Here is a 27008-nt window from a genome sequence, read left to right as displayed (position 1 = left end):
CCCTTATTTCAAACCCGATATACATGTAACACAAAATTTTCATGACCTGAACTTTAATAAGACACAAGCGCTAATTAATTGATTAATATGTAGCGTTGTGTGGGAGAGAGTTGTGCGAGAATGTATGCGGAGGTACGAAACATTGCGAAAGAAAGTGTGTTCCTTGCTCCACACACTTATTCTCTGACACAACGCTTCTTCCTCACATGCTTTAAAAACACACATCATTTAATATTGGATAATAAGTATTTAATTCACAATTGTGAGATCATAAATACACATAGTATTTAGGAACTGTGAAGACCAAGATTCGTAGTTTCTACTTTGATACAATTTTTAAACGATCAAAGCCATCAAACATATTTTTGAAAACCACACATCGGATCATCAACAAAACAATTTTTCCAAATGTCTTTTACATCCCAATATAAAATAAAACAAGGCCACATCAGCATAGTAGTAGAGAGAGTTAATTTCCCACCTTTATTTCGCATCTGATATACACGTAAACCAAAATTTTCATGCCACAAAATTTAATAATACAAAACCATTAACTAATTGATGAATATGTAGTGTTGAGAGGTATGTGGAAGAAGTGTGAAAAGAGGATATGTATATGGAGATGCAGAGCATTGTGAATGAAAGTTTATGTTCCTTGCTCTGTACACTCGTTCTCTTGCACAACACTTCTTTCTCACACACATTACAAAGTCACTTCTTTTAATATTCGATACTAAGTTTTTGCTTAATGTTAAAATAAATTCATGTATGTAGAAGAAAGTTCCCTCTGCATAATTTTTCTTCGACATGATACCCCCTCTTTTGCATGTCGTCCTTCATTCCACACAGATTCATAGCTACATACATTTGTTCTCCCACGCAGCTAAATGTGTAAAAATTTAAAACAAAAAAAAGTTTAAAATGAAATAAGATGTAAATGCACCAGGAGTCCCTATTTTAGCGTTAGTACAAAGCTAGTGTCAAAGAACTCACCAAGGAAATGCACCATTCCCATCACTTATGTAAAGGACATTCTTAGAGCATTGTGTCGGTTTGAATGTCAAAACACTCACTGGCATAATGACCATTTGCAAAATTACTAAAATTTTCATTTAAAAATGATTTTTTAGGCACTAATAAATACTGAAATTAAATAGCCCTCCACCAGGGGCATTATGTCACATCAAGGCTTGGTTAGACAATTGAAAATTAGAAATAAGACTTTCAAAAATTAGGAAAATATTTTTGAATTTACAGAAAAATGTAAATATTCGACATTTTCTGAAAACTTTACTTAAAGTTACTAAAAAACCACAAAAACTTGGTAAACTAATCGAGATTCAAGAGACTTTGTGTGTAAGGCGAGCGTTATAGTCCCTAACAAGGGAGAGACTAAAAGACATTGTATAAATAAAATTATCAAAATTTTAAATATATTCATAAAAAAGATATATACAAAATACAAGTGAATAATTAATGACAAAGAAAGCGTAGATTTAACAAATAAATCATTAAAATTTGTGTGATAATTTTATATCCGTATCTACTTTGATAAAAAAATTATCCAAAAGATAATTATAAATTAAAAATTAAAAGATGCACATCATTTTCTTTTATCAAAATCGTCATAATTAAAACAAAATACTCCAGTCTCTTTATCAAAGTTATTTAATTTCTTACATTGTTAAATACAAATATCATTCCATCATCTAGCATATATTGTCCAAACAAATCTGCAAAAATTTTGAGTCCAAGTTTGAAAATGGATACTTCATATTTCTTTCCCCATACTCTTTTTAATGAACCTCTATAAAGTTTCAATTTGTATGTTAATATTTATACTACATTTTAGTTGGACAAGTGCAGTGGAGTCATTCATGGAAACTTTGTTTTTATCACCAAGAGGGTGCTCTACAATTGCATACATGATGTTTACTAACCTCCACTTGCATGAGACAATTAACTTATGACAACATGGCTTGTTAACTAGGAATAGGTTTAAATTTTCTTTAGTACATGTCCACATCTCTCTAGGTTCATTATTGTGGTGCATTATTTCAGCTTGTAGATTTTATCATAGGAAATTTGTGTTATCTCATCCTTTTAAGTGTGTATGAACATTACTCATTTATTCTTTCTATCAATTTTATTTCCTCTCTCCTATTTTCAAGTTTTATTCATTGTTTTCCTGCTAGACCTTTCTATTAAGGTTCAATTACAATTTCACATTGTATCAAAGCCCACGAGAGCTAGGAAGGAGCATAATCAAACCTTATTGAAGTTAATAAAGGTTGGAGCTATAAAAACAATGTATTTTCCACCATCTATAATTATCATGCCATATAACTATTATGATTGGAATCCAATGATTCAACTTCATCCCAAAATAAGAGGCTTGTATCAAATAGCCATGGTAACTAAGATTGAACCAAATTCCACAATTGAAAAAAAAAAATATTTCATCTGCATAGACGAGGCCCTTTCTTTGAAGGAAAAAATCATAATTTTATTCAACCTATAAACAAGGAACAAAATTACATTTTGTAGATTCCATTAGGCATTCAATCATGCCAACCTTTTAGTTGATGCACAATTGAAAAAAAATTATATATATATATATATATATATATATATATATATATATATATATACATGTATATGTATATATAATTTTGATATTGCCTAAGTGTGATAATAATTACTTAACTTCCCCCTTTTTCCATTCTTCTAAATTTTTTTCCAAACACCATGGTTAGGACCAACTTTTACTATTTCTAATTTATTTCCACCTTCCTACACAGGAACTTCTTCGTTTGAATCTGAACTCTCAAATACATGGGTTCTTTTTATACCCTTTAGTCCCTTATCAATGAGTGTATCCTCTTTTTATTGCTCTGGTGGTTTGATTTTTGCTAATTTTGTACCCATCTGGATATAGGCCACGATTCTTGATTGGTCCCCATCTCCTTCATCTACCTAGCTACCATGTTGTGCCTAAGCATCCATATTTTGATAATTTTTCATGAATTCTTCTTCTTCATCTTTAGAACTGTCAGGTGCCTACCATCATTTTGGCTTATGGGGTTACCTCTTTTTCTTTTTTGGGATATTTTTTTTTCTAGTGGGCATGTGTTCTGTAGGTGCCTTATTTGGAAATAGATTCAACATCTAAATGTCATATTCTCATAATATAGAATTTGGGTCAACTGAAAATTTTCATGTTTTAGATGGATACAATCAGGTAGACCTTTACTAAAGTATATCTCCACACACATTTTGGAAAAATTAAAGAGACTTTTTTATGTTCAATCAGCATCCATTTTTTGAATTTTCCAAGAGTAGTCCCAATATCTTCCAGGACTTAATGGTGCCAAAACTGGAGAGAAAGATTTGGTAATCTCACCAAGACTGTCATTATAGTGATCGCCATATTTGTAGCATCAAATTATGGGAACCATGGGGTAATAAAGAGCCCATCTCTACCCCAAAACCATGGCCCATCATTTAGGACTTGCTCCTTAGTTTTCTGTGTGTCAAATTGAACTATGAAGAAACCCTTGGAACATAAGTAAAGTTCATAATTAGGTGTCCAAGAAGAATATACCCACTGATGTAAATCTTTAGTTCTCGTCCATAAGCCATTAAATATGCAAATTAATGTCGTAGATTGTAGATCAACAAAAAGTGATTTTACCTTTGGGGGTTTAATGTCCATTGCTGGTGGTTTTTCTGCTTATTCGACTATGTAAGGTCCTGTCATATTTGGATATGATTTGCAAGAATGGAAGCCTTCCCTTTCAACTCATCCTTCAATGAGATTGATCCATTAGGGTTTCTAGAAATTGTATTATGGTTTTTGAGACATATAGCTCCACCTTGCAGCCTTAGATTTAATATTATGGTGGAATCCTTTACCACGCCATAATATTTCAACTGTAAAGGATCTCAGGGCACTTTTAATTCATATAACAAAACTTGAAGATTTGTCAGTATTCCTAGGTCATTTTGAATGCTTTGCTTCAAGTATTCCACTAGATCCAGGGCTCGAATCAAGAGGATAGATGTCTTCCCATTAAACATTTTGAGGAAAATCTACTATTTTTCTTTCTCTACTACATCAATAGCCACCAAAAGTTGCAGAATGAATGAACCCTAATGTTGTTCTTCGTTGTTGTGCTCATCCTCCAAGACCTCACCTCCAATTTTTTAAATTTATTTTTACAAAAGCCTAAGTAACATTGTCTACAAGTGTTTATAACACTATGATTTCATGTTTGGACTTGTTTACATATGTTGTTACAACTTACGAGTCTTTCCATTACTAGAATTTACTGATGTGATTTGATATGAGGGGTTGGTCTATGCTCTAATGAGATTTGCAGATTCCCAAACCCTAGTGCTATATCAATATTCAATTTTTTGAAAGGAATGTGTATTGATGAGGCCTTTAGTATCATACATTTATCAATTTATACAAAATTATTGTTTCATGTCAAAACATGTATGACTCCAAATGAAGTTTGGACAATTTTGGAGACTCTCTTTGGGAAGTAGGATGAGATGTGGAGTCACATCCTTGAAAATTAGTTCAACTCATTAGATCTGAGTAGTTTCAAAAGCATTCAATATTTCTTCACAAAGTCAAAATCCTTGCTTCTCCAATTGAAAGGACGTGGAATCAACAAATCCAAGAAATAAAGCCAATTAACTATTTTTATGTTGTCAACATTGGGTCCATAACATGTATTTTTTTCCACTTTTCACTTTATCAGGCTTGCAACAAGAGAAACCTAGAAGATGTCTGCACCTGATGCTTTTATTGAGTCCACGATCCATGAGCTAGATAACCTCATAAATATAGGCATGTTGAAAAGTTTCAAATCATGTGCACTTGTTATGCATGAAAGGGGAAACACCAACTTGAAATACAACCAACAATCTAGAGGAAAAGGAAAGGTAAAGGAACTAGATCAACAATCTTGTGCATTTGTTTTGTGTTTAAATAGAAATTTAGAATATATACACCTTTATAATTACCAATTTGGTATTTTGCTGCATTGCCATTGTTCTAGAACTTACACAGAATGTGAGTCTAAAACTTACAAGGAATACTTTCATATCCTTTCTCGTTGTATATCAATGCAGAAAAAGCAGGTAGATGTCCATGGATTCACACTAAAATGTCACAAGAAATTATTTATTTGGCTATGTGGTATTGAATGTTGGGGGCAGATGTAGCCTCACTCTTGGTTCTACTTTCTATTCAAAGTTCAATGCCTAAACCACTCACAAATTAGATGATTAGTAGTTGGAATTATGAATTGTCTAGTTTACGTTGTTACAATGTTGTACTTCAAATGTTTTGTAAGGTGTGCCCTCGAACTTACAATGTGCATTTACTCACATTGCGCTTACCTTTAATATTTCATATTGCATAAACTAAATGAAAAAAGGTGTTTTACCTATGTTGCACGAGTTTCTAATATGGGGCACTTCGGGTATAGGGAACAAGTATCTGGTATGACTAGAATCTTTGCCCAAATTTACAGGAAACATCAAGTTTGGGAGCGACAATAATATAATATATTAAAATCTAATATATATTAAAAAATAAAATAATTTATTATTTCCATCCAGAACTTGCAAATTGAATTCATCTTGCAAATTCCATCTTGCAATGAAATATGTAAAAGATTGAACTTTGAAACACTACCAGAAAAAAGAAAAATATTAATCCATCAACAATTTGCCAATGAAATTCCTTGCTGAAACTTGCAGAACTCCCAAACTGAAAAGAAAAAAAAATAAAAAAAAATAAAAACAAATAAATAAATAAATAAATAAATAAAAATAAAATAAAATAAAAATAAAATAAAAATAAAAATAAATAAATAAATAAAATAAAATAAAGTAAAATAAAATAAAAATAAATAAATAAAATAAATAAATAAATAAATAAAAAATGCTATTATTACTTGATTATTATGTGATTTCATGCAACACTATATTATATTCAACTTTGAAATTCAAGTTTGGAAATTTATAAAATGAATCTGACTAACACGCTACTCTTTCTCTTTCTGATCATCATTGTAATTTGTTGAATCTTATCATTAAAGATTCAAGATAGACTTATTTGCAATTGTTGAACTTCATGATTTGCAACTAAGTTTTGCATTATTTATGAAAATAGACTTATTTGTGAAGTTTTGCTTGTCGTAAAAGCCAAAAACTACCATCAGTCTTGCGTTTGAAAGCAATGGCTCTTGACGTTAAACTAATGGAATTATCTCTTACAACTAACCAATTGAATTTCTATGGAGGTGGTGCAATGAAAGGGTGCTCTATCTTAATATATTTTTGTCTGATTCGTATGTGATTTGTTGGAGTGTAGATTTTGGAAATATTCATGTGATTTGTTGAATTGTAGATTTTGGAATTATTCTATAATTTAAAGGAATTGTTTCAGTTTTTTTTTAATAAGATTATGAAATATTTCCAAAATTTGCAATTAAGAGATGTACTGAAGAAGTGTGTGAAAAGTGAATGTATCTAGAGGTGTCGAACATTCCAAAAAAAAAGTTTATGTTCCTTTATTAATTTTAAGAAATTAAGAAATAGATCTTTTTAGTAGTGTCATTTGGCTCAATATTAATCTCACTCTATTTCTAGGTGAGGGTTTTCACATTAATAATTGAACGACCCATAGCCTTAGGATGACCTGAAGTATTGACTCCTTTTGAACTCCTTTAGAATATTATAATTTGCTAGAGACCATCCATCCTCTAATTGCTTCCAAGAAAATGTCAACCTTTCTTGATCTTGGGAATACCCTCATTGTCCCAAAAGAAACAAAAGGACATTGTCAACAAAAACCACCTTCAAAAAGACTTATGCTCCTTGTGTTCGTACATTTATTTTCCCGCACAACAATTCTTTCTCATTCTCATTAAAAACATTCTTAATTTAATATTGGATAAATAAATATTTAATCGACAAACATGAAATCACAAATGCACTTAGTATTAAGGAAATGTGTACATGAAGATTTGCACCAATATACACTAAACCAAACTTTTCCTGCCCAAACATTTAATAGGCCAAAAGTGTTAATCAATTAATTATTATGTACCATTATTTGGAAGGGAGGTGTACAAAAGAAGTGTGTGAAAGGTGAATGTACGTGGAGGTGCGAAACATTGCAAAAGAAAGCTTATGTTCCTTGTTTTGTACACTCCTTCTCCTGCACAACACCTCATCCTCATACAATTAAATTGACGCTCCATTTAATATTGGATAATAGTATTTAATTGACAAATGTGAAATAACAAATGCATTTAGTATTCGGGAAGATTCTACATGTCAAATAAGACGAGCCCGTGTCAACATTATAGTGGGGGCAGTCAATCAGCCATCCATTATTTTACACCTGATATACCTGTAAACAAAACTTTTCATGCCACAAAATTTAATAAGTCAAAACCACTATTAATTGATTAATATGTGGTGTTGTGTGGGAGGGAGGTGTGCGGAAGATGTGTGCAAAGGGGGAATATATGGGGATGTATGGAACAACTCAGAAGAAAATTTATGTTCCTTGCTTTCCACACACGTTCTTCCACACAATACTTCTTCCTCACACACATTAGAAAAACACTTTATTTAATATTGAATAATAATTATTTAATTCGCAAATGTGACATCACAAATGCACTTAGTATTCAAGAACCATGAATATCAATATTTATTGATTCTACTTTAATAAAGTTTTTAAATGAATAGGAGGATTGGTGCAAAAGAAACCTCAAAATAAAATCTAAATATTGAACGCAAATCTAGTCAAAGTAAAACATTAGTTAGTAAGGAAACAAGTTATCAAAGTAAATGTTATTAAGCACCTGAATGAGGGCATGATTACACATTAATTTGTTGAATACAAGTTGAAAAAACTTACATATTAATATACTTTGGTCCTCAATGTGAGAAGTTGATTGGCATTAGAAGAGGAACTTCACATTTGATATTAGCCATTGATTGTGTTAGAATGATCAATGTCGTCGAATATATTTTTGAAAACTGCGCATCTGATCATCCAAAAAGTAGTTTTCCCAAAGCTTTCTTGCATCCATATATCAAATAAAACAACTCCACATCAACATAGTAGTGAAAACAATTAATTTCCCACCCTTATTTCACACCCAATATACACATAAGCCAAACTTTTCATGCTCCAAGATTTAATAAGTCAAAACCTCTATCTAATTGATTAATATGTAGTGTTCTTGGGGAGGGAGGTGTGTGGAAGAAGTGTGTGGAGGTGAAATTTATGCAGAGGTATGAACATTGTGAATGAAAGTTATTGTTCCTTGTTCGGGACACTAGTTTTCCCACACAACACTTCTTCCTCATACATATAAAAAATACATTTCATTTAATATTAGATAATAACTATTTAATTGGCAAATGTGAAATCACAAATGCACTTAGTTTTCGGGAAGCTCAAATAGAATGAGCCCATATCGACATAGTAGTGGGTACAATTAATTGTCCACCCTTATTTCACACTCGATATACATGTAACTCAAAATTTTCATGCCCAAAAATTTAATAAGTAGCAAATTCTAATTAATTGATTAATATGTAGTGTTGTGTGGAAGAGAGTTGTGTGACAATGTATGCAGAGGTACGAAACATTGCGAAAGAAAGTTTTTGTTCCTTGCTCCATACACTTATTCTCTAGCACAACACTTCTTCCTCACATGCATTAAAAAAAATTCATTTAATATTGGATATTAAATATTTAATTCACAAATTTGAGAACACAAATGCACATAGTATTCAGGAACCGTGCATACCAGATTTCGTAGTTTCTACTTTGATACAATTTTTAAACGATCAAATCCATTGAACATATTTTTGAAAATTTCACATTGGACCATCGACAAAACAAATTTTTCAAAGGCCCTTTACATCTCGATATCAAATAGAACAAGACCGCATCAACATAGTAGTGGAGAGAGATAACTGCCCACCTTTATTTCACACCCAATATACATGTAAACCAAACTTTTCATGCCTGAAACATTAATAAGTCAAAACCATCAATTAATTGATTAATATGTATTGTTGAGAGGTATGTGGAAGAAGTGTGTGACGAGGAAATGTATGCGGAGATGCAGAGAATTTTGAATGAAATTTTATGTTCCTTGCTCCGCACACCCATTCTCTTGTACAACACTTCTTTCTCACACATGTTAAAAAGTCACTTCATTTAATATTGGATACTGAGTTTTTTCATAAAGTTAAAATAATTTCATGTATGTAGAAGAAAGTTCCCTTTGCAACTCTATTCTCCAATAGATACCCCCTCTTTTGCACATCCTTCATTTCACACAAATTCATAATTACATACATATGTTCTCCCACATAGTTAAATGAGTAAAAATTTAAAATGAATTTAAAAAAAAATTGAAATTAGAGGTAAATGCACTAGGAGTTCCTATGTTAGTGTTATTATCAATTTTAGTGTTAAAAAACTCACCGACGAAACACACCTCACCCCTTGCTTATGTAAAGGACCTACTTAGATCACTGTGTCAGTGTTAATGTCAAAGCATTCACTGACATCATGACCATTTACAAAATTACTCTAATTTTCATTTAAAAATGATTTGTTAGGCACTGATAAATACTGAAATTAAATATCCCTCCACTAGGGGCATTATGTCACATCAAGACTTTCTTAGTCAATCGAAAATCAGAAATAAGATTTTCAAAAATTAGGAAAATATTTTTGAATTTACATAAAAATTCAAATATTCAAAATTTTCCGAAAAATTTCTTAAAGTTACAAAAAAGCCACAAAATCTCGACAAACTAATCAAGATTCAAGAGAATTTCACAATAAGGTGAGTCCTATAGTCCCTAGCAAGGAAAAATCTAAAATTACACTATATAAATAACAATGTCCATAAAAAATATTTTAAATATATTCATAAAAAAGATATATACAAAAGACAAGTAAATAGTTAATGATAAAAAAAGTACAGATTTAACAAATAAATCATTAAAATTTGTGTGATATTTTTATATCTATATCTACTTTGATAAAAAAAATGATCGAAAAGATAATTGTAAATTAAAAAGTAAATGATGCACATCATTTTCCTTTATCAAAATCGTCATAATTAAAACTAAATGCTCAAGTCCCTTTATCAAAGTTATTTAATTTCCTACATTGTTAAATACAAATTTCATTATGACTTCTAGCTTATATTGTACAAACAAATTTGCAAAAAAATTGAAGCAAAGATTGAAAATGGATACTTTATATTTCTTTCCACATACTCTTTTTAATGAAGCTCTATAAAGCTTCAATTTGTATGTTAATATTTATACTACATTTTAGTTAGACAAGTGCAGTGGATCATTCATGGAAACCTCATTTTTATCACCAAGAGGGCACTCTACAAGTGCATGCATGATTTTTACTAACCTCCACTTACATGAGACAATTAACTTATGGAAACATGGTTTGTTAACTAGGACTAGGTTTAAGTTTTCTTTAGTGCATGTCCACATCTCTATAGGTTCACTATTGTGGTGCATTAGTTCAGTGTGTAGAGTTTATCGTAGGAAATTGGTATTCTCTCATCCTTTTAAGTGTCCGTGAACATTACTCATTTATTCTTTTTATTAATTTTCTTTCTTCTCTCCTATTCGCAAGTTTTCTTCATTGTTTTCTAGCTAGAACTTTCTATGAAGGTTCAACTACAATTTCACATTATATCAAAGCCTATAGGATCTAGGAAGGAGCATAAACAACCTTTTTGAAGGTAATAAAGGTTGGAGCTATAAAAAAATTCATTTTCCACCATCTATAATTCTCATGCCATATAAATATTGTGAATGGAATCCAATGATTCTACTTCATCCCAAAATAAGAGGCATGTATCAAATAGCCATGCTAACTAAGATTGAACCAAATTCCACAATTGAAAAAAAAATGTATTTCAACTGCATGGATGAGGCCTTTTTTTTTCTCGAGGAAAAAATCATAATTTTATTCAACCTTTAAACAAGGAACACAATTACATGTTGTAGATTCCATTAGGCATCCAATCATGTCAACCTTTTGATTGATGCACAATTAAAGACAATTACAAAATTTTGCTAGGGGCTAAGTGTGATATAATCATTAACTTTCCATTTTTTCCTTTATTTTTCTAAACTTTTTTCCAAACACCATGGTTGGGACAAGTTGTTACTATTTCCAATTGATTTCCACCTTCCTACACATGGAATTATTTATTTGAATATGAACTCTCAGATACGTGGGTTCTTTTTATACCCCCTGGTCCCTTATCAATGAATGTATCCTCTTTTTATTACTTTGGTGTTTTTATTTATGCTAATTTTTTACCCTTCAAGATTGTGTCCTGATTCCTGACTAGACCCTAGCTCCTTCATCTACCTATTTGCCATCTTGTGTCTTTAAGTATCCATATTTTGAGTATTTTTCATGATCTCTTCTTCTTCATCCTTAGAAATGTCAGGTAACTACCATCCCTTTGGCTTATGGGCCTACCTGTTTTGCTATTTTGGGATATTTTTTTCCAGTGGGCATACGTTTTGTAGGTTCCCTGTTTGGAAGTAGAATCAACATCTAAATGTCATATTCTCATAATCTAGAACTTGGGTCCACTGAAAATTTTCATGTTTTAGATGGAGGTACAACTTTACTAAGGTTTATCTCCACACAAATTTTGGCAAAAGTAAAGATACCTTTTTTTGTTCTATTAGTGTCTATTTTTTTTACTTTTCCAAGAATATTCCCAATATTTTCCAAGGCTTAATGGTGCCAAAAATGGAGAGAGAGATTTGGTAATCACACCCATACTGTCATTGTAGTGACCAACATATTTGTAGCATGAAATTATGAGAACCATGGGGTAATAAAGAGCTCATGTCTACCTCAAAACCATGGCCCATCATTTAGGACTTGATCCCTAGATTTCTATGTGTCAAATTGAACTATGAGGAAATCCTTGGAACACAAGTAAAGTTCAAAATTAGGTGTTCAAGAAGAATATAACCACTAAGATAAATCTTCAGTTCTAGGTCATAATCCATTAACTTTGCAAACTAATGTCATAGATTGTAGATCAAAAAAATGTGATTTTACGTTTGCGGGTTTAACATCCATTGTTGGTTATTTTTTCTCATGTTTGACTATGTAAGAGCCTAGCATATTTTGATCTAATATGCAAGAATGCAAGTATTCCCTTTCACCTCATCCTTGAATAATATTGATCCATTAGGGTTTCTAGAAATTATATTATGGTTTTTGAGACCTATAGCTACACCTCGCAACCTAAAATTTAATATTATGATGGAATCCTTTACAACGTCATAATATTTCAACTTGAAAGAATACCATAGAATTTTTCTTTCATATAAAAAAACTTAAAGAGTTGTTGGTATTTCCAAGTCATTTTGAATGTTTTTCTTCAAGTATTCCACTAGATTCAGGGCCCAGATCCATAGGATATATGTCTTCCCATTAAATTTTTTTAGGAAAATTTGGTATTTTTCTCTCTACTACATTAGCGGCACTAAAAAGTTGCAGAATGAAAGAACCCTAATGTTATTCTTCGCTATCGTGTTCTTCCTCTAAGCCCTCACTTCCAAATTATTATTTTTTTACAAAAACTTAAGTAACCGTGTTTATGGGTGTCTATAGCACTATGATTTCCTACTTGGACTTGTTGATGTTTATTGTTACCACCTACATGCCTTTCCATTGCTAGACTTTACTGATGTGATTTTATACAATGGGCTCGTCTATGCTCTAATGAGCTCTGTAGCTTCCCAAACCCTAGTCCTATATCAATTTTCACTTTTTCGAAATGAATGTGTATCAACAAGGCCTTTAGTCTCATATTCTTATCAATTGATCAAGAATTATTATTTCATGTCAAAACATGAATGAATCCAAATGAAGTTTGGACAACTTTGGAGACTCTATTCCAGAAATAGGATGAGATGTGTGGTCACATCCTTGAAAATGAGGTCAACTCATTAGATCTTCGTAGCTTCAAAGACATTCAATATTTATTCACAAGGCTAAAATCCAAGTGTTAATCCAATTGAAAGGATGTGGAATCAACGAATCCAATAAATAAAGCCAATTAATTTCGTTTTTTATGTTTTCAAAGTTGGGTCCATAACATGTTGTTCTTTTCTCCACTTTTCACTTTGTCAGGCTTGCAACAAGAGAAACCTAGAATATGCTTGCACCTAATGCTTTTATTGAATCCATTATCCATGAGTAGGATAACCTCATAAAGATGGAAAAATTGAAAAGTTTCAAATCTCATGCACTTGTTATGCATGAAAGGGGGCAAGGCCAACTTGAAATCCAATCAACAATCCAAAGGAAAAGGAAAGGTAAAGGAACTAGATCCAATAAAGCGAGGTAATCCCAAACCTATAAATGAATCTACTAGCTTGAATGAAAAGAAAGGAAACAAGTGGAAATCAAAATGCTGCTATTGCAACTGTGGTTACCATAAAAAATCATCATGCATGAAGAAGATCATTAATCTCATGGTTCAAAATCTTCAACATAATAATCTTTGTGATTTTATTCTATAGAGTTCTAAGAAGAAGAAGGAAGAAAGTGAACCTAAAACAAGATGGAATGACCATGCATCAATTTCTATTCATTCTTCTCTCATTCTATGGATCATAAACTCTAGAGATTCACATCACATGGAAGCCACTAAAATTTCTCTATCATCTTTAAAACAATATGTTGGTCATAGTATTTTCATGGGAGATGATTCTTTAACATTGGCAAGTAGATAAGGAAAGATAGATCTTGGAGAAGGAATTTTTGAGAATGCCTTTTGCATTTTGAAAATTTCAGTAAATCTTCTCTCCATGTATCAAATTACATAAAATAACACTAGAAGTAAAGTTGAATTCACCCCAGATTTGGTGAGCATATATGACAAGAAAGATGACTCCAAAATTGTAGTTGGTGAGGTAAATAATAGTCTCATCTATACACCTTTTCTGAATTTATTCCTCGGCCAGATTCCACTTCATTATTGATGCATGAAAATGATGAAAGTAGAATTTGGAAGGAAGTATTGGAAATTTAAATTCCAAATACATGCACAGCTTAATGAAAAGGGGATTGTGAAAGGCCTTGTTGGCTTAGAGTGTCAGGACCTAGGTTTAGAGTTAGCTGCACCAACCAACAAAACCCTACACTACTGGCCTTTTGGAAACAACCTGCATAGCGTAGGCTGCAGTCTCACCCAAAGTAGTATGGGGGGATGCAAGAACCAAGTTTCTGCATCCAGAGACTAGTGTGATGTCTTTTAGCACCTCAGATCTGCCTTTGCATATATCGATAAGCTCCTACGGCTTGTTGATGTACTCTGATAAAATAGCCTTCAGACCTTCACAAAGGTCTACGATCAGTCCTTGCAGACCTTTAATAGTCAATTTGCCTACTTACGGGCATAAAAAAGTAGTCCTACACTAGTGTTCGCGAAGGTTCATCAGAGGTTATTAGTAAACATAAGAGAATTCATCAGAGTCTTCACAAAAGTACTTAGAAATGCATTGTGTACATCATTAACACATATTCAAGAGAATTGTGTAACATTCAATCAATAATTCATAAAGCACATCATTCATCGACAACATATAACATTAACAGAGATAACAGAAACATGAAATAATTCTTTTGAAACCGTCTTTATTGATCTTCAATTCAGGATTACAAACTCAAAACTACCCTGCGCACATAGCTGCAGGCCTCTGCGCACTCAGGTGCAAACTCTACCTATGCCTTTGTGCACTCAGCTATAGAGCCTTTCTTCTTGTCAACCCCTTCGAGCCCTTCACTCTTCTTCTTCCTTACTTACTACTTCTTCATCAATTTCCTTAGACTCTCTAAGACACACCTATTTATAGCCTTTTTCATACAATTCCATGGTCCACGAACCATGGGTGAATCTCAAAACCAACTCAAAATTTACATAAAGCAAGGGGCCCTACCCCTTTGACCTCTATTCATCTACATGCTTCGCATCAACAAATCGCAGAGAATTTACATTATTTACGAAAACTATACCAAAACTTGGGTTATCTTAACCCCAAAACTAACGCAAGGGACCCCACCCCAACAAGCCCCCAACACAAAGATCGTGACTTACCCTCGAGTCACTCTACTGGTGCTGCGATCTTATTGTGAAGACCCCCCAGCTCCACCTGGACCACTACAACTTCGGCAAAACTTTGCGTTGCTGCCTGCTGAACTTCCTCAACCAATTTTTTTGTGGCTGGTCCTTAGCTAGTTTTGTACCCTTATAAGTCAGGTGCGTGATTCTGTGAATTAGCATGTCTGTAATGGGGATAGGTCCTCCTAGCCATAAACATCCGTTATGCACCAATGTGAGCAATTCACGCACACATATCCTATTAATGGGGGTGTGGTGGTAGTGGGGCACCCACAGCAGATTGAGCAACCTTGATTGCTCGACATCATAGACCCATTCCTCTATTTCGAGTGTTGTAACACATCTTTCTTCATAAGATACCCTTCACATATACTTGTCTATCGCCAAGTGTGAAAACTTAGCGTGGTCTGCGAGGTCCCAATCCTCCATTTTTAGCAACGGGGCCCTTGCGAGCCGAGGGCCTTCAAAAGGGACCTTCTCATGTAGCAGGGGCATGGATATTGTAAATTTATCAGCATCCGAGTCTATTGTGACCTTTGTTTTTCCCTTTCATGGAGGGATATACTTTGGCAGCCTTGTCAGGGGTTCCACCCCTTCAACATCAATATCCTACATCCACTCTTCCTCCTCTAGGTTCACTACATTTTCTGGCTACTTATCCTTCTTCTGTTTTGCCTGGGTTTCGGTATGCTTCCTTGGGGATGCATGCACTAACATCGGCTTCTTCTTCTTTTCCTTTGTTGCGGGTTGCTTCTCTTTCATGGCAGGTTGTTTGTCTTTGTTCATGGTCTGTTTCAGCCTGGGCGACCTCGGCACCGTGGGCACCACAGACGTAGCCTCTACACTTGACACCTCTAGTCTTGGTGCATTGGACACAACTGCTTCCAAACTCAAGGCTTCGGCGGGGTTGGTGTTAGTCATTCTCTCCATAAACAACTCACAGGCTTTGAAAGAAATGTTTGCTCGTGACAGGAATTCTTCCCAAAACGCTCAGCTCATAGGAAACAAACAGTGAAATTCTCTAATGGCTCTTAGAGCGCAAAGTGTTCTTTGTTGGACTAGCACACGTAATTTATAGGGGGTTTTGAATTCAAATCCGACCATTCCCCCCAATTTTTGACAATAAATGTTGTTTTGGTGGTAGATCTTCAAAGATTTTTTCCTTAAATTCCACCACCCCGCTCCATTTAATTGTCTTCTGGCCGTCAAGTCATGAACAATAACTCCAACGGTCATTTTCCGGTTGCACTGCATGGTACCTTCCCACATGGTGCAACTTCCTGAGCGCAACTTCTTGGGTTGCATCTCCGTCATTCTCCGCGTAGCCTGCTCGCTGGATTGTCCTTCAAGTTGGGCAGTGTAGTTTATAGTCCCGCGCTCCCTTGCAACTACCTGGAGCACTAAGACTGTCCTTATGCCATATAGTCATTGTACAAGATCTCCTGTATACAATTTCAACTTGCTCCCATTCACGTTTCCTGGGAAGGGTTCCCCATTCAGCTTCACAAGCTGAATTGTGCCTCCATCTATACTTTCATTGACAATATACGGCCCTAACTAATGCATCTGGAATTTACCCAGAAATTTAGTGAATTTACTATCATATAATAGGACAAGACCATTTACCTTGAATGTGTGAAGCTTGATGTGGCAATTGTGCCATGATTTTTTGCACTCCTTCTATACTTGTTGATGGAATCCTACCAAAAATCGATCTTCTTCGAGCTCCATTAGTTGCGCGAGCCATTTCTCTAAGGCCTCGCGATCCGCCATATCCATCAGTGCTGCTATGCACAAACACGGTACAATGTACTCTATCGACATTACAACTTCGACCCCATATACTAATCTACATGGTGTTTGCCTTGCCAGCTTCTTACAAGTAGTCCTATAAGCCAATAGTACTGCAGGTATGCGCATATCCTAGTCAGTCTGCTGCACATTGTAGATATTCGTCAACACGTTATCAAAAATCTTATTAAAGGCTTCAACAGTTCCATTTACCTGTGGGTGATACGGTGTACACTTCTGATGGTAGACCTGGAATTCTTCAGTTAATGCACTAATCATTTTGTTCAGACAGTTCTTACCTCTGTCACTCATCAACACTTTCGGGCAACCAAATCTGGTTAAGACATACTCAAACAAGAACTTTGTTGTCGTGGCGCCTGTACAATATTTAACCGACTGTGCTTCTATCCATCGGGTGAGATATTCCATCATAGTGATAATATAATGTGCTCCTATTTTCTTCCCCAGGGGCTGAATTGGCCCAACGAAATCAATCGCCCATTTCTCAAATGGATGCAAATATACTTGAGGATGTAATGGTAACTCATCTCTTTGTGACGGTCTACCAGTTCTTTGACATGCATCACATGCCTTACAATACGCCTTGGAATCCTTGTGCAAAGTTGGCCACCATAGACCTGCATGTAAAATCTTCTGCGCAGTTTCCTTGCTTGCATAATGACCTACTGTAGCTCCTCTGTGAGCTTGAACAAGAATGTTAGTGCACTCAAAGTCTGGCACATATCTTCGCAATATTTCATCTACACCCATCTTATACAAATGTCCCGTAATGACTGAAAAATCGGCCGCGTGCACTACTAATTCCTTCTTTTTATGACTTGTATATCCTTCCGGTGCCATCCCCATAGTCAAGAAGTGAATAATGTCTACAAAATGATTATCTACTATGCGCACCATAAAGAGCTTCACATCTGGCAACCCTTATTCCATATTATTAGGCTCCTCGATTGTTTCAATCCGCGACAGATGGTCAGGTCCTGCATTTAACCTTCTTGGCTTCACAATGACTTCAAATTCATACTCTTGGAATAGTAGCAACCATTTGCAGATCTTCGCCCTCAACACAGGCTCGTTGACCAAGTATTTAAAGGCAGAATGATCTGTGTACATCTTAAAATGTCCTCCTAACAGATAATGCTTGAATTTTTGCAGCGCGTATACTATGGCCAATCCTTCGCTCTCAGTCGTTGAATAATTCTTCTCGGCCTTCGATAACTTCCTACTCGTGAAGGTTATAGGATGGTCCATTTCTCCTTCACTGGTCTACGTTAACACTGCACCCAACGCAATGCAAAAGGCATCCACATGTATGTGAAACTCCTTTTTCCAATAAGGGAATACCAAGATTGGCGCAGTGACCATCTTTTCTTTCAATACATCTAAGTTGCGTTGAAATTATTCATCCTAATAGAATGTCACGTTCTTCTTTAGTAGTTTCTCCATGGGCGCAGTAATTTGAGCATAAGCTTTGATACGTTTTCTATAATATCCCGTATGACCTAGTTTCGTGCACAACTTCTTAATGTTCCTAGGGGCATCCAAATTCACAATTACTGCAATCTTTGCAAGGTCCACCATCAATCCTAGCTTGCACACCACGTGACCCAACAAGATACCAAAGGGAACACAAAATATCCATTTCTTCAAATTCAGCGCAATCTGGTATCTGCGACACTTATCCAACATCAGGCGTAGACTTGTACCATGTCGCTTCACTAATCCAAACACTGTCCAATCATCGAAGTATACTTCCAAGAACTTGTGAATGGACTCCTTGAACACTACTATGACTACGCAGGAGAATATCGTAGGTGCATTCTTAAGCCCAAACAACATCACAATGTATTGAAAATAACCCCATTCTATCGAAAAGGTCACTTTTCTCCTATCCTCTAGTGCGATCTTGATCTGATGATACCCAGAAAATCTGTAAGTAAAAGAATAGGCCTCTTGCCCTCCAAAATTATCTAATACTTCGTCTATAAATGACATTGGGAATGGATCGTGAACACATGCAGCATTGAGGTTCCGCAGATCTATGAAAATATTTATTTCACCCTTTTGTTTCTTCTCCTAAACCACCATCGAGCTCACCCAGTCAGATTCTTCAATAGGTTCTATGATGTCTACCTCTAGCATATTATCTAGCTCCGGGTGAACCTTTTCCTTGTATTTATGATTAAGGCAATACGTCCTCTCTTTAATAAGCTTCACCTCTAGCTTCAGAGTGATCTTCACAACACTGATATCACCAACTATGCACTTTAAATCCGAAAACGTAGTAGGAAAGAGAGCCTAGTAATTGCGGAGTAAATCAACAAATTTATCCACGATAGCATCGTCCCAATAATCTCCAATCTTCGCGAACTTTAGTTCTGTGTTAGTGCCAATGTTTACTTGCTTTGTCTTCGATGGCGCGGAGATTTATGGGTTTTATATTTGTGGGCCTTCGACTTCGCGATGCCCTTCAGCCTCTGGAATAATAATGTTTCTCATATATTCATCTTCCTCTTCAGGGATAACATTATAGCATTTGAACACATGGGGAAGTTGGGTGCTCTAGTCTGGTTGGGTCCATTCCATAGGTTCTGTCGGCATTTTGAAGATAACCACTTTAATCTCTTGCAATGCTTCATCGATGCTTGTGAAGTCGTATTCAAAGTTGAAGTTCAATAGGAACCCTTCCTTCAATATGTCCCATTCCACGGTGCCATGGCGGAGCTCCGTTTCCAAATACTAATTCATGGGGATTGTATCCAAAGTATGGAAAAATATGTGTACCCATTCTGAGTATGGTTCTGTTCCCAATGCTTTAGTCCATTTCGCTAGGTGATTGCGCAGATCATCCCTTCCATTATAATTCTCCATCATTCTAGTGTTAACACGGCCAAACTGCAACTTCATCATTATTCTATAATCTTACCATCCTGCAAAACTATCCTTATGCGTACCCCACCATCATGCAGGAATAGAGTGTAGTGCCAAATCTAATGCTTGGAAGCGGTGATCCTCAGGGACTTTGTGCTCAAATTCATCCAAAAATAGATAAATGTTAGTTAAACCATCATAATAAAGTAATTTCCTTACCACCGATGAAACACAGCGTAGTGACTTCGTCATCATATTGCATCGCAATGTAGACACTTCGTGTAAGTGATTCTTCCAATGATATAACTCCTCGTTGGAATCAGAGGTGAAGGAACTCTCCCGATCCCATGCAATCCTCCCACCTGTCATCGAATTGACCTAGTCCTGATCTCACGCTGTTATTTTGTAGATTTGATACAGTTCATCATCACTTTCCTTATAATTGTGGAATGGTTTAGTATATCTCACCCCTTCTGCAAGTTCCAACGGTACTACAACCCGAAGCGATTTTCTTTCAAACGACATTGTCCTCTTCTTAAAATTGATGACCCCATTCATATAAATGGCTCAGTTGATTCCCAGGAGTACGGAGTATGGATTACTGTAATCGACGATTTCTATAACCTCAAATTTGGTCATCACGCTCGCACCTTCTATATCAACAATTAATCCATATAACCATCCCATGGGGATGATTTTCTGATGGTTCACCATTCTGAGCTGAATCGGTGACCACTGCAGTGCAGGTCTCCCCATCCTTTCCCATGTCTCTTTTGGTAATACATTCGCAACGAAACCTAGATCCAAAATGACCTAGTCCATCTCATAATCACCTATCTGCATGATGAGCCTCATCTCGCGTCCTGTTCGTGCCTTATGTTTTCCAATCTTTCTGACCACTTGATGTCCATCAAGGACCTTCTCCTTGGTGGTGCATTTATTTATTAATTCCTGCAATCCCTCCACATCTTTGCTATTGCACAACAGTTTTATGCAAGTCTCCAAAAATGTGGTGAGTACAGAGTGATAAACCTCTATAGGCACGCTGCTTTCTTTCACCTTGTCCTGGCTTCCTGATGTGGAGGCCTGAACGAAGATCTTCTTAGCTTCCATAAATGTTTCCTTAGCATGCTCTAAATCAAAGCCAACTTCTTTCTCTGGAACTTTTCAAACCCATCCTTCTTCTTCAGGCTATTTACCCTTATCAATGTTAATCATTATTCCACTTCTCAACACTATATTCATGCTTTGATATTCTTCGCGGGGCTCAGCCCTCATCATCTGTAGATTCTACGTAGGCTGTGTTTTCTTTTCTTTCATCTTAGCTATTAGCATCGGGCACTCTTCTATAGTATGGTCAAACTATCTGCAGTATTTACATGATGGGTGTGTTGGACTTTGGCACTCTTGCGCATAGTGCCTTGGTTGTCCGCAGTTGTAGAAGATAATTTGATTGCGACCTCTACCAGGTCCTCCTCCTCCACGACCCCTTCCTCGACCCTGATAACCTCCACGTGCTCCACCAGTGCCCTAATATGGAGGCCGAGTTTCTACTTGCATCTAGTATGTAGGTATCCTTTTCATCATCAACTCATAGCTTCGACAGTGGCGCTCATCATGGCCCACAGATTTGCAGAAGTTACAGAACAACTGTTGGGGTGTCTGGATGAATTTTTGAAGAAAATGGCAGTTATCCATTGCATGTTGTCCAACAACCTAACAAATAACACACCATAGCACGGTCCCCACGTTCGACCTTGATGGGGCTTCTGAATTCAGGGGAATTGGCCCTCCTCTTATAATATAATTCGCTTACACTGGACAATGATCTTTATCATGCCCCTGGCTCTTGCACTTCAAACAATAGACTTCCACGCACATTTTTGGTTTAGTCTCCTTGTCTTTCTTCAAACTCTGTAATTCTAGGTGTAGGATTTGTAACTGCAAGCTGATCTGCTATACCCCCAAGGTCGCATCCTGAATAGGTGATGCATGCAACCTCATCACGATTTCCAAGGCTTCTACCTATGTTCCTATCTTCTGTTGTGACATAGCAATTCTCAGGTGGGGCAGAAGTGAAGCTATAAACCATTTGCGATGATGACTATCTGTGAGCTACATGTTAGCTTCTCGAATCTGACACTTGAATATTTGATCTAATTCCCAAGGCATCTCATCAACCCTCATCATGATTTATTTGATTCCAATTACTGACTGTGACTTAGACTTAGGCTCACTAAAGTCCTTGTTTAAAGCTTCCTTAGTCTCTTCTAACATTGCAAATGAATTATCAGAACAATACTTAATATGCCAGGTTAGCGCATGATCCTGTAGAGAAGTAACCAATTGTGCCTTCTTTATATTTTCATCAGTAATATATTGCATTGTCCTTACAATATTCGCCACAAACCAGAACTACTCTGTATCTTCACTCCCTATGCCCTTGAAAATCGACAGCGTCATCACATTCGCCATGTTGAATAGTGGTGGTGGAGGTGGAGGTGTGGGCGAAGGTGTATGTGGTGGAGGTGGGGGTGGAGGTGGAGTGGAAGGATGACTTTCTCAATGAATCCCGTGAGTGATTAGCTGAACAGTGCTTCGCAGCGGAGGACTATACTCCGATCCTGATCCTTCGTGGTTTCTAACGAGTCATCCACTTCATGTAGCTACAAACATCAAGGCAATGACATCACCTGTTTTTCACATAAAAACATTTTAATCCAAGTATTCAATGATCGTAAGTAATTACCTCGCAGTCCTTTGAAAAATATTTGCTCCACTTCACTATAGGTGACTGAGGTATCAACTACAAATTATGTAACAAATCCTCCTATAATTCGTTCGAGCCAATGATCGAAAGCCCATGTGATATTTTTTTCAGAGGCTTCTAATCCTCGCACTAATTCTGGAGTCCACACTATAAGATTATGGAGCTTCCACCTTCCTTGAATGTCTGTCAATTTACCTAACTGCTCATACAGTTCAATGGAAAAAGTGTAGAAGAAGATCTCATGTATTTCCATATGCAGATACCTATTCAACCACTCTTCCTTTAACAAGCGAGGATTCCTGTTTTCTTGCGCCACGAACTTGTGAATATTCCAATCTAGCCACTTTTCAATTTCTTTCTTGGTCGAATTCTAATGATGCGACATCACACATCTGTTTCAAGCAGATCCTAGTCCCAGAAATAGAACCATTTGTTGGCTTAGGGGGTCCTGACCTAGGTTTAGAGTTAGCTACGCCAACCAACAAAACCCTACACTACTGGCCCTTTCGGAAACAACCTATGTAGCGCAGGCTGCAGTCTCACCCAAAGAAGTATGGGGGGATGCAAGAACCAAGTTTCTGCATCTAGAGACTAGTGTGATGTCTTTTAGCACCTCAGATCTTCCTTCACATAAATCGATAAGCTCATAGGGCTCATCGCTATACTCTGTTAAAACAGCCTTCAGACCTTCACGAAGGTCTACGATCAGTCCTTGTGAACCTTTAATAGTTAATTTTCCTACTTACACGCATCAGAGAGTAGTCCTACACTAGTGTTCACGTAGGTTTACTTAAGTTATTAGTAAACATAAGAGAATTCATCAGAGTCTTCGCGAAAGTACTTAGACATGCATTGTGTACATCATTAACACTTATTCAAGAGAATCGTGTAACATTCAATCAATAATTCATAAAACACATCATTCATCGACAACATATAACATTAACAGAGATAACAAAAATACACAAGAATTCTTTGGAAACTGTCTTTATTGATCTTCAATTCAGGATTACAGACTCAAAACTACCCTGTGCACATAGCTGCAGGGGTCCGTGCACTTAGCTATGGACTCTACCTAGGCCTCTGTGCACTCAGCTGTAGAGCCTTTCTTCTTCTAAGCCCCTCCAAGCCCTTGGTTCTTCTTCTTCCTTACTTACTACTTCATCAATTTCCTTAGACTCTCTAAGACACACATATTTATAGCCTTTTTCATACAATGCCATGGTCTGCAGACCATGGGTGAATCTCAAAACCGACTCAAAATTTACATAAAACAAGGGGCTAAACCCCTTTGACCCCTATTCAGCTACGCGCTCCACATCCACAATTCGTGGAGACTTTACATTATTTACAAAAACTGTACCCAAACTTGGGTTATCTTAACCCGAAAACTGACCTAGGGGACCCCATCCCAAAAAACCTTCAAACCATATAGTTTTTTTATGAAGTTTGTGAGGGATGTGATTTTTGAAAGCATCCACACAAAAACTTTGGGAAGGAACATGCATGGAGAGCCTCTTCTCTATTGGAACTTCTTCACAATGATCTTATGGGGCCATTTTTGGATGCTTCCATGAGCAAAGATAGAATGTACTAAGATTCATAGGTTATTTCTCGAGATATACATGGGTGTATTTCCTAAAACTAAAATATGAAGTGTATGAGCATCTAAATATTTTCAAAGAACTTGTAGAGAAGTAGTCTAGAAATATGATCAACATCCCTTGTATAAATAATTGGGGGGGGAGGGAGTACATCAACAAGTTTTTCCAACACCTTTGTGATAAATTAAGGATACAGTTGCAGAACACAATTCCTTACACTATATAGTAGAATGGGGTATTTGAGAGGAAGAATAGATCCTTGAAAGATGGCTACTTTCATGTTGCATGCAAGGTCCCTCCCTTCAAATTGTGGGTTGAAGCAATCAATTATGCTTCATACATACAAATTAGATCTCCTCACAAATATGTTATAGGAAAAGTTACAACTTTTGAATCATGGAGTGGCATGCAACTAGATGCCACACATTTCCACATTTTCATATATCATGCAACGACTCGTATTCATGTAGAAAAGAGGAATTCTTTGGAGCCTCAAAGGAAAGAGTGTATTTTTGTTGGAAATCTAGATAGTGTAAAGATATACAAAGTATTAGATATTCTAGTAGAAAAGCTCTTCATTGAGAGGAGTGTCTCCTTTCAAGAAATTCCCGTGCATGCATCTCTAGAACAACATGAAAAAATTTGTGTGCTTCCTCCTGTAGTAAATATAAGAGATGATACATATTGTCAATTAAATCATATTTCATATTTGAGGTCCAAATCTAGTTAAGAATATTATGAGCATACATGTGAAGTTTCATATTCCTTACCACTTTCAACATAAAATAAACACCTCATGAGTGATATCTTAGGTGCTCATACCATGAGATCTCAATTTGAAGAAACCCTTCATGCATTCAAAGTTATAGAACCAATTATGTCCATGCATTTCTACATGGTTCTAGCATTCGACCCTTACGCAATATTTGCAAGGAATCCTTTCTAGGAAGTAGTCATGGACGGGGAGTACAATTCCCCCCTTAAGAACAAAACTTGGGACTTTGTTCCACTTCCTTCACACCTTAAGCTTGCCATATGCAAAGGGTTTATAGGACGAAGAAAGAAACAAATGGACTTGTGAAAAAATAAAAAGAACAATTGGTGGATGAAGGCTTTCAATAGGTTCATAGCATCTATTATGATGAATTTTTTTCTCTAATTTCCGAAACATACTTTATTCGATTAAATCTTGTCATTGCAACAACAAGAAGGTGGAAGGTTGATGACATGAATATGAATAATGAATTTATTCATGGTGATATCAAAGAGGAAATTTACATGTAGTAGCCACAAGGGTATGAAAAGAATTCATGTTTAATTTTCAACTCAAGAAATCTCTTTATGGAATCAAGTAGGCACTAGAGAATGGTTTGTTAAAATGGATTCCTACTTACCATGTCATCATTTCATTAGATGTAAATTAGATCCAAATGTTTAATACAATGATAACATCTGACTCTTTGTTGATATTAGTGATCTATGTAGATGATCTACTAATCACGTGTAGTTCAACCTTAGCCACTTTTGCAATTAAACCACTTTGCATGATAGGTTTTCCATGACATATATGGGAGTGGGTGCATAGAGCTTGGTTACAATTGTTTTCAAAGAGAGGGAACATTTTGGTGAAAGAAGGATGCTCGATTGAGCCATTTTAAGTGCTTGATCAAGTAATTTTTAAGTGCTTAATCGAGCTACCAAGGGGCTTAAACATAATAGCTTGATCGAGCGTCTAAAAAAACCCTCGATAAAGTGTCTAGACAAACCATCTATCTAACTCCTTTCTAACATGACTTAGGAGCTTAATCAAGCTTTATGGTTCGATCAAGATTTATGGCTAAATTGAGCCCTATTTGTTATTTAAAAACCCAGTTCATGGTTTGCACAAGCCATTTTTCACAGACAAAGAGGAAGGAGTTCGATGGAGGATTTTTGAGCTCGACCGAGATGTAGGAACTCAATCTAGCTGCCCAGAAACCCCACCAATCACCCAAAGGGTTAAGAAAAGGTAGGTATCCTGTATTTTATGTCTCTTTTATTTAACTTTTCTTGCAAAATAAAATAAAATAATTTGGAGAAAAACCAACCATACAGAAATCACAAATAACAACCATGAAAACCACAAAAAACCACCAATAAAACCCTTAAAAACCACCAAAAAACTTAGAAAACCACCAAGAGAACCCTTGAAAACCACCAAAAAAAACTATATTTAAGTTTTAATTTTTAATTTATTTCATTGTATAAGGTATTTGCAATAGTAGCATGTTAATTATGAATATTTTCTATGGTAAATTTTTTTTTTTTTAATTATTTTAGGTTTTAAAGTTTTTCTTAGGAATTTAGTGAAATAAATTTAAAAAAAAAAATTGATTTTTGTTATTTAAAATTCATTTTAAAATTTGAACAAATTTGACCGGAAATATGCCCAAAATTTTCCAAAACATAAAATAACTAACTATAACCAATAAATAAATCAATTAGGAGCTTGAGATTGACATGATGAATATGGTTGTTCATGATGAACTTCTATTAAATCAAATAAGAAATTTGATTCCCATTTTTTATTTTAAATTTAAATTAATTTATACTTTAAATATTTTTTAATAATAAATATAGTAATTTGCTTTAAAAAGTTAATTTCAAGGTTTTCTGCTCAAAATGTCTGTAGTTGTTTTTTATTCCATTGTGCCATGT

The sequence above is a fragment of the Pinus tabuliformis genome, chromosome J, assembly GCF_031772625.1.
Source record: "Pinus tabuliformis cultivar Carrire ecotype Pingquan chromosome J, CPIR1, whole genome shotgun sequence".
Lineage (NCBI taxonomy): Eukaryota > Viridiplantae > Streptophyta > Pinopsida > Pinales > Pinaceae > Pinus > Pinus tabuliformis.
This window is presented reverse-complemented; position numbering follows the sequence as displayed.